Source organism: Ornithodoros turicata, chromosome 1, assembly GCF_037126465.1.
Source record: "Ornithodoros turicata isolate Travis chromosome 1, ASM3712646v1, whole genome shotgun sequence".
Classification (NCBI taxonomy): domain Eukaryota; kingdom Metazoa; phylum Arthropoda; class Arachnida; order Ixodida; family Argasidae; genus Ornithodoros; species Ornithodoros turicata.
The window spans coordinates 228,312,548-228,322,150 of record NC_088201.1 but is presented as its reverse complement, the minus strand read 5'-3'; positions in this window follow the sequence as shown (position 1 = coordinate 228,322,150).

Below are 9,603 nucleotides of genomic sequence, written 5' to 3'. Positions count from 1 at the left end.
GGTTGGCGTATTATGCGGTGATGCTCAGTGTTTGGTATGCATCTGCACCTGGTGAATGATCGGCTAGTCACCGTTACGTAGAAAGCTTCAGTTGCAATCCTTCGAATAATTTTCGTACCTGTAATCCTACTAACGAACTAAAGAGTATTGTTTTCATGTTTCCTGTATTTTATTTTCAAGTATAACTTATGTGAACCTCCGTGCAGGTGTTGACTTTTGGCAGCACAGTAGCCAAGGAACCACGCCAAATGAATGCTGCAAGAAGGAATTCGAGAAAGAATCTAAAGGTCAGGGAGACGATGATCTGCAGAAAGACTGCTCAGCGGAATGAAAAACGACTACAGCCCGAGCTTTGTCTTTGTACTAGATGCACAGAGAGACTGAATAAAAGCAACGCATATTAAAAACAAGTTCATTCGCGTATGCATCACATGTAAAATGCTGTATTGCAGGGGAATCCGGTTAAGTGTCTCGTCAAAGTACAGTCAAACTCCTTTACAACGAAACTCAGGGGACAGCAAAAAAAATTCGCAGTAAAGGTATTTTCGTTAAAAAGGATGTCAATTATTGGACCTATAGGGCTCCAGCGGGACCGCAAAAAAATTTGCTGTAGTGGTATTTTCGTTAAAAAGGTGTTCGCTATAAAGGAGTTTCACTGTATTCCGACTCGTCAGCTGCTCCATTCTAGACTAAGTGATTTCAAAAAGGGAGCACGAACATAAATTTTAATATTAAGATAGAATGAACCAGAGCAGTGCCGGGGCAACTAGTGCATCACAGTTCCGAACTGATTTTGTAGTGTAGCCAATGAAAGTGAAATAATCGCTAACTCAGACAAACAATCAGGGAGAGCTGGGCAGGCTGCTCCACCGTTCATTGCTGCCATGAGCTCCTCAGTAGAAGCCGGCTTCGATGTCCGCCGCCCTGTAATTCTCCGACTTCTACATAACTATTGGGGATTTCCTCGAAAATTGATCTTCATTTGATGCATCGGATTACCACAAATGCCTAGCGCATGAATACAATCCGCGTATGGAGCCTGTTACGTACGTTTGCTGACGCACTGCAACGACTCGCGAATTCCATTGAGAGAGCAATTTTTGCACCGCGCTGGGCGTGGTTTCGTGCGTCGTCCCAGGGGGGGGGGGGGGGCGCACGGGTTTGCTTTGTCATTAAAATCCTAGTATTCAAGGTACAACGCGCGCTCTGTGCACAGCAGTGATGGCCAGTAGTTAACTACATGTAGTTAAACTACCTGATTGTAGTTAAAAAGTAGTTATCAACTACTTGCAGAAATGTAGTGGCAACTACTAGTTAAACTACTATTTTAAGTAGTTAACTACAGTAGTTAGGTTACTGAAGGCGCCAACTACTTCCGATTTTGCCGCAAGCTTTACGGCACGATTGTGCTTCCGACTTTTACCTTGAGCTACTTGTTTGATGAGAACGGAGGTGCAGAGCAATTGTGTCGTGCATGTGTACTAAATCTTCACTTTTAATGCTTGTCTAGTGAAGCCTCATTTGATTTGTTGTGAAATAATTCTGCAACTTACCTAGTTTATCGCGTAGGCACAGAAAGAATCCCGCCGCAAGCTTTGTATTTGACGATCGTAGCAATGGCTTGAGCCAAAATTTATTATTGCTTGTGATTCATATTTAGGTGTCCAAGAACACTACAAGGGATTGGTGTTGGTGGACAACGTTAAGTAGTTATAGATGTAGTTAAACTACATTGCAGTAGTTAAAAAAGTAGTTTTAACTACTCCCCCGAAAAGTAGTTGAACTACTAGTTAAACTACTCAATCACAAAGTAGTTAGTAGTTATAGTTAAACTACTGTAGAAGGAGTTAGTGGCCATCACTGGTGCACAGCGAGAGATGCCAGTGCTTTCTCGGCTTTTCTTTGGCCACCTGGGATTCAGCAAACTGCTTCCGAATCACACAATATAATTATACACAGCGGGACACGCAGTGTTTACAATGCTCACGCGATGCACGACCCCCTGCGCGACAGGCGAGTAAAAGGGAAAGTGAAACGGCCTCACTTATCGTGCGTATGCACAAGGGTATGAGTAATTTCTCTCTTTGGGTTGGTGCACGGAAGCTCGACCCTGTGATTTCCCATCGCTTCCTTGGTGCGGTCCTGGACTCCCACCTGCACTGGGCTCGCCACATTAAGCACCTCGAAACCATAGTGCAGCGGGGTTGTTTCATTTATAATCGCATGATGCCCGCCGGTCACATTTTTTATTCCTCTCGAAAAAAACATATGTTATCCTACCCACAAAGAGATGCAAATGGTGCCTGACCGCAGGTCTCTGCGATATTTTCTTCTCCGTCCACGGCGCTTCGAAGCAACCGGCGCGATTTTGCGGCTTAAATTTTTTTCCAACTTTGTGACCTTGTATCTCTTGAACGAGATGTCTCATTTGAACGAAATGTTTTTGCTGACAGAGTGGATGGTGCACGTTCCACCGTGTGCTCCTAATTTATATGGTCAAGAGAAAAGTGTACGAAAAAAAAAATCCCGAAAATGCAACAGAGAGCCCTTTTACGGCACGTTTGGAAGGTCATGGCCGAGGCCCTGGATCTTCGACTGTGATGTTCTTTGCATGAGCAGAAAGATCATTCTTTGCTCTTTCGTTTTACGTAAAATTCATTGCTTTATCATCAGTTATTATCCCGTAACAATGCCGTGAACACGGAAGGGTAGGGGAAAATTCTTATTGTCGTAGCAGTTTTTACCCAAAAAGGACATCTTGAAATTTTGCAATATTTCGTACTAACATAGCTGAGACATAGCTCTTTCACGATATGCAATAAAATGTTTGCTTATTTTGGTCCCACAGGGCGCGCAATTTTTCTTCGCATCCGTATTGTGCAGCGCTCGCAGGGGTCAAACACACGTACAAAGAGTGGACTTTTACCCCACTCCCTGTCTTTTTTTTTTTTTTTTTGCTTTCGGTGAGGGTGCCGTCATGCCGAAGGCCGACTACAGTAATATGCACAGATCACTGTGATGTCCGCAGACAAGCAAAAGTTCGTTGCTTATGCTTTCCCACCCGGTTAATCCCTGTGGAGTTGTTGAAATACTGCAAGACTGTTGCCTGTTACGTGCTTGAAGGAAATCGGGCGTTGGAACATGACATTTGTAAATACTCCGGCTTTGCCGAACCGCAGCGTGAGATGTCTATTCTCTCGTAATTTTGTTTTGAAATTTGCTGGTTTCTTCTACTTGTGAACAAAGACGGAATTTGAAACACTCTGGTGATGGGCCACGATGGGCGACAGGTCGTCCAAGTACTGGTCGCCTGGTCTTCCGGGGAATGATAGGACATGTCCGGTCCCTTATTTTTTCAAGGTGAACTCCTCTTAGAAATATTATTTGAAGGAGCTAGCCTTCGAATGGGTGAGAAAGTCTGGGCGCTGCGTGGGAACAGACGATCTTTAGGAGTCTACGGGGTTCCCGCCGCTGTCCACATTTTAAGACAAGGGCCTTGTTTTCCTCGATCATACGTACAGATTTCGTTTTGTCGTCGGCATAGCGTGTACTTCTGCGCTCCCCATGGCCAGCCGTAGCCACAACAGAAGTCGACTATACTGCCCGGACTACACTCAAGGACACAAGAAAAAAATACCCTGGAACAAGAACTTCAGGCCTGTATCGTTGATAGGATCAGGGCTTCTGAAGACCATCTTGAGCACCTCGGAGGCAGTCTACGTCCACGACACCGGCGAAATATGTGTGAACTGCTATAACACGTTTCAACTGCAGGTTGCTGAGGCAGGGCCTTCGAGTGAACAAGACCATCCGGCTTCAAGCCCTGACGACGCTGACTTCAGTGACCCCACCGAAATTGTGCAGACCGTGAACAGGAGCATATCAGAGCAAGATATTGGTGAGAGCCCACTGAGGCACCCGTAGTAGACGAAGTAGAAGAAACAGAAGTAGAAGAAACCAGCAAATAACAAAACATAATTAGGAGAGAAAAGACATCTCGCGCTTCAGTTCGGCAAAGCCGGAGTATGTGCAAATGCCATGCTCCCATGTCCGATTTCCTTGAAGCACGTAACCTTGAAGGGATTAACCGGGCGGGAAAGCCTAAGCAACGAACTTTCGCTTGTCTGCGGACATCACAGTGACCCGTGCATATTACTGCTATAGGCGGCCTTCGGCATGACGGCACCCTCCCCGAAAAGCAAAAAAAAAAAAAAAACACAGGGGGTGGGGTAGAAGTCCACTCTTTGTACGTGTGTTTGACCCCTGCGAGCGCTGCCCAATAAGGGTGCGAAAAAAAAAATTGCGCGCCCTGTGGGACCAAAATAAGCAAACATTTTATTGCATATCCTGAAAGAGCTATGTCTCAGCTATGTTAGTACAAAATATCGGAAAATTCGAAGATGTCCTTTTTGGGTAAAAACTGCCTCGGAAATGAGAATTTTCCCCTACCCTTCCGTGTTCACGGCATTGTTACGGGGTAATGACTGAAGATAAAGCAATGAATTTTACGTAAAAAGAAAGAGCAAAGAATGATCTGTCTGTTTATGCGAAGAACAACACATTCGGAGATACAGGGCCTCGGCCATGACCTTCCAAACGTGCCGTAAAAAGGCTCTCTGTTGCGTTTTCGAGATTTTTTTTTCGTATACTTTTCTCTTTACCATATAAATTTAGTAGCCCACGGTGGAATGTGCACCGTCCACCCTGTTAGCGAAAAAGATTTCGTTCAAACGGGACATCTCGTTCAAGAGATACAAGGCCACAAAGTTGAAAAAAAATTAAGGCGCGAAATCGCGCCGGTTGCTTCGAAGCGCCGTGGACGAAGAGGAAAACATCGCAGACACCTGCGGTCATGCACCTTTTGCATCTCTTTGTGGGTGGAATAACATTTTTTTTTTTGTTTCGTGAGAAATAAAAAATGTGACCGGCGGGCATCATTCGATTATAAATGAAACTACCCCACGACTTCGCGGAACGCCGTGTCGACGCCACTACGTTTTCAAAGATAGATTAGAGAAGGCGTACCACCAAATCCCGGTCGAGCCTGATGACATAACCAAGAGAGCAAATTACAACGTCTTTTGGATTGTTTGGGTATGTGCGAACGTTTTATCAGCGAAGTTGTCCGAGGCCTCGACTTCGTAACCGCCTACATAGACAACCTTCTCGTCTTCAGCTCCACCAAAGAACAGCATGAGAAGCACCTCCAGCAGCTTTTCAGCAGTCTCCAGGCGTACGGTTTCATGGTGAACGCCAAAAAGTGCACTTTTGGAGTCTCCGAGTTAGAGTTCCCCGGGCATTACGTCTCCTCTGACGAAACCCGCCTTCTTGAGCATAAAGTGAAGGCCATCAACGATTTCCCTAAGCCAACGACAATCCGTCAGCTTCGTCGCTTTCTCGGCTTCAACTTTCACCGTCGGTTCACTGCTAGATGTGCCGCCATCATTCAGCCACTCATCGATATGCTCCACAACAACCCGAAGCTGTCGTCCAGCGTCCCTTGATCGCAGTCCGCTGATGCCGCATTTGCAGATATCAAGCCCTCACGGACGCTGCTATGCTAGTCCACCCCTAGCATGACGCCCCAAGTCGCCTCACGGTATAGATGCGTCTAACACCGCTGTGGGCGCAGTTTTGCAGCAGCATAGCGATGACGCCCTGCAGGGCACCATACACAGCAGTCCACACCATTTCCGGTACTTCCTGGAAGGCCGCACATTCCACGTTTTAACGGATCATGAGCCTATCCCATTCATATTTCTTATCAACTGCACCAACTGCCTAGCCCGCAAAGTGCAGCATCTGGCTTACATTTCCAAATTTACGACAGACATAAGTCGTGTGCACGGTGTGGACAACAGTGCCGCGGGCGCCCTCTCTCGCATAAAATCCATTCCTGTACCGTGCATCGCAGACGTCGAGGACATTGCAGCGGCGCAAGTTGGCGACTCCGAACCGAAACAACTTGTAGCCACGCAACGCACATCACTGCCGCTGCGCGAAGTTCCCATCCCAGCCACATTAACGACTGTCATTTGCGATAGCAGCACAGGCATTAATCGACCGTTCATTCCTGTCAAGTTGCGCCGGCCCACCTTGGACTCGACGCACGGCCTTTCCTATCCCGGCGTGCGCGCTACCAAAAAGCTCCTGACACAACGCTACGCCTGGCCGCGAATAAATAAGGATGTGCAGCGCTGGGTGAAGACCTGCATCCCTTGTCAGCGAGCCAAGGTCGGCCGCCACACTCTGACTCGACTTGAACCATTTCTGCCACCTCACGCCCGATTCGATCATGTGCATGTGAACATTGTCGGTCACCTCCCACCATCTCAAAGATACCGGTACATCCTATCCTGTGCGGATCGATTTACGAGGTGGCCCGAAGCAGTCCCGCTCACCGACATCAGCGCCCAATCAGTCGCTGAGGCTATTGTTGCATCATAGATCGCGTGGTTTGGATGCCCCTCCATCGTGACCAACGACGGCAGTTTCAGTGCTCTCTCTTCACGGATATTACGCACCTGCTCGGAACTCGCCACATCCACACACATGGGCGAGAAGCCTACCACCCTGTGCCTCCCAACTGCCTACCACCCTGCGGCGGATGGGCTTGTCGAACGACTACACCGTCAGCTGGAGGTGGCACTCACTGCCCATGCTGAACCTGCACAGTGGATCCAACACCTTCGCTTCACACTGCTGGGCATCAGAGCCTCCTTCAAGGAAGACCTTAGCTGCAGTTCCGCTGAGTTGGCGCACGGCTCACCGTTCCGACTCCCAGGCGATTTTCTTACACCGAGCCCCACAGAATCCCATCAGTCCCACGGCGCGCACACTGACAAGCCCCATGACCTGATCCGGTCCATCACCCCAGTTCTGTCATGCGTGCCGACACGGCGCACCGTTTTCATCAGCCGGGACCTCAAGAACGCTTGGCAGTTGTCACCTGGCAACTGCACAGCACGGACCTATGTTCATTGTTCTCTGCTAGGTACCCACAAAACTATCGAAGAAGATGAGTATGATGGTAGAGAGTTGAGCTACTTGGTGACTATCCTTGGTTGACTAATGAAGCCCCAAAGGAGCATGGACAAGATATGTAAGACGGTACAAGTGCCTTACGTTCCCCTTTCCTCCCTTGTCCATGTTCCTCTGGCATGTTGTTAGTTACCGATGAAGAAGATAAGCATATGTGACAAGAGGAATACAAAAGGAGAAAGGAACAATATAAGAGTATGTTGCTCATGAAAATGAACCTTGGTCAGCAGTTGAGAGCCTGTGCGAGGATGTCTTTTACAGTGATGGCCACTAACTACTTCAACAGTAGTTTAACTATAACTACTAACTACTTTGCAATGGAATAGTTTAACTAGTAGTTCAACTACTTTTCAGGGGAGGTAGGTAAAACTACTTCTTTAACTACTACAATGTATTTTAACTACATCTCTAGCTACTTAACGTTGTCCATCAACATCAATCCCATTTGATAGTGTTCTTGGACACCTAAATATGAATCACAAGCATTGCTTTGCACCTCCGTTCTCATCAAACAAGTAGCTCAGGGTAAAAGTCGGAAGCACAATCGTGCCGTAAAGCTTGCGGCAAAATCGGAAGTAGTTGGAAGTAATTGCAGTAACCTAACTACTATAGTTTACTCGAAATAGTAGTTTTAGTTGCACACTACATTTCTGCAAGTAGTTGATAACTACTTTTTAACTACAATCAGGTAGTTTAACTAGTAGTTTAACTACATGTAGTTAACTACTGGCAATCACTGGTCTTTTATATATTTGTTTCTCTCCCCAGCACTGGGTTTCCTAACATTTCACATGCATCAACACCCAATCCAGCTCCTATCCAACTCTTTCGGAGCGTCAGTCTGTTCGTCTGTGCCACTTTGAAAACATCCGACAGAAATAAAATGAGATGGTATACACACAGCATCTGTGCAGTCTTACTAGTATGTGTGTTACCATGTGCTTCTTCAGGTATCTGTCTTGAGCAATGTGAGAGAACAGATTTGACAATTGGGACGACTTTTTCATGTGTAGGAGTATGCGCTCTCTGTACTTGCACAGTCCCAATGCGAAGTGCCTCGTGGCTATGTGTGAAGCCACCAGGTTCCTGCTCTGGCTGAACTACCCCCCGTGCTCTGCAAACAGCTATTTTGTTCTCTGGCTGGTGCTTGTTCATCCTGTGGCTGAACTGTGGAGGACAGAGTTTGCGTTTGTAATGCTTCACGCCCATGCATAAAGGCTCCGACTTTCTGTGGTGGAAAATTAATTTTTCCACGGGGCTCCAATGTCAAATCCGCCGGCGTCCGCGAGTAAAAATCGCAAGTTCCGCGCCATTCTGCAAGTGTGGCACAAATGAATGTCTGGAAGCAGATGCACTCAGATCAAGCCAGTCAGTACCTCAAAGAGATGAACACGCTTTTATTTTCTCTTAACCACGTTATTTTCGTCGACCGCCACCAACACTGTCGACCCACGCAGCACGCCTTTAAGCCGAGCTTCATGTTTCTCGAACAGTTCTGGAATTCGACGGTGAAGTGTGTTCGGCCCCGGTATCGACCCGCCGTTGGTAACTCGCTTCTCCTTTCTATTTTTCCTTATTTTGAAATTCCCTTAAAGTAGCACAGAAGTCATTTTTAACACCCAGTTTTCTTCCTATAAAACTGTTAAGTTTACCAGTAAGATGCACAATGCGATGTAATTTACGCCACAGAGTCATAATTATCGCAGAAATTGAATTTAAAATACGCCGCAAAAAGCGACCGTGCGCAACGGTGGTGAAGAGCAGTACCAGCCTGTGATCTGCCTGGAACCTCGCGCTGATGCTATAAGGAGAACGCTCGCTGATTGGCCTAGAGAAATGTTGTCTGCTACTCCGCTGTCATCTGCTACTTGGCTGTTCGGGGTTCTGATAAAGCCTTTCTCCTTGATCGGTAATGCTTCGGCCGCTCCTTCTATCCCCAATTCTCAGGGAAAACTTGCAAAACAGGTTTACGGCGGCAAAGGGACAATGCGCTGACCCCCACTGACCGGCAAACCAGAACGAGTCTCCTTATGCCGTCATCGGTGACGTGCCATCATACCTCCTCATCCTAGTTATAGCTGGAGTGGCGAGTTAAGGGTGAAGGCGCGGAGCTATGTTTATGCGAGTTTTTTTCTGGGAAACAAATTGCACACATCAAAACCTTTCGTGCTATTCAGTATAATGACGCACACACTTTCATCAAATGTGTTAATCTGAATTTTTTTTGGATGGCCCTCTGTACTCCTTTAAGAAATTCCTTCTTTTGTGGTGTCCAACCTTTTCCAGCGGAATATTAGCGGCAGTGAGTGCTTCCACAAATTACGTAACAACGTCCGTTCTTGCTTCCCGGGCTGTGACCACAGAGTCCAGCGTCTCCATTCTTACATCACGCTGCTGCAGTCCAGAACAACTAGCAGCAACGTTATTGCCTTGCTGCGTTTCTTCCTGCCTTCGCTTCAACTTGTCGGCGTTCATGCGGTGCCTGTTGCTCATTACGTGGTCGTCGATCGTAGATTTACGTCGATGGTCGACAGACTTAGCGCACACCTTGCAAAAAAAGGA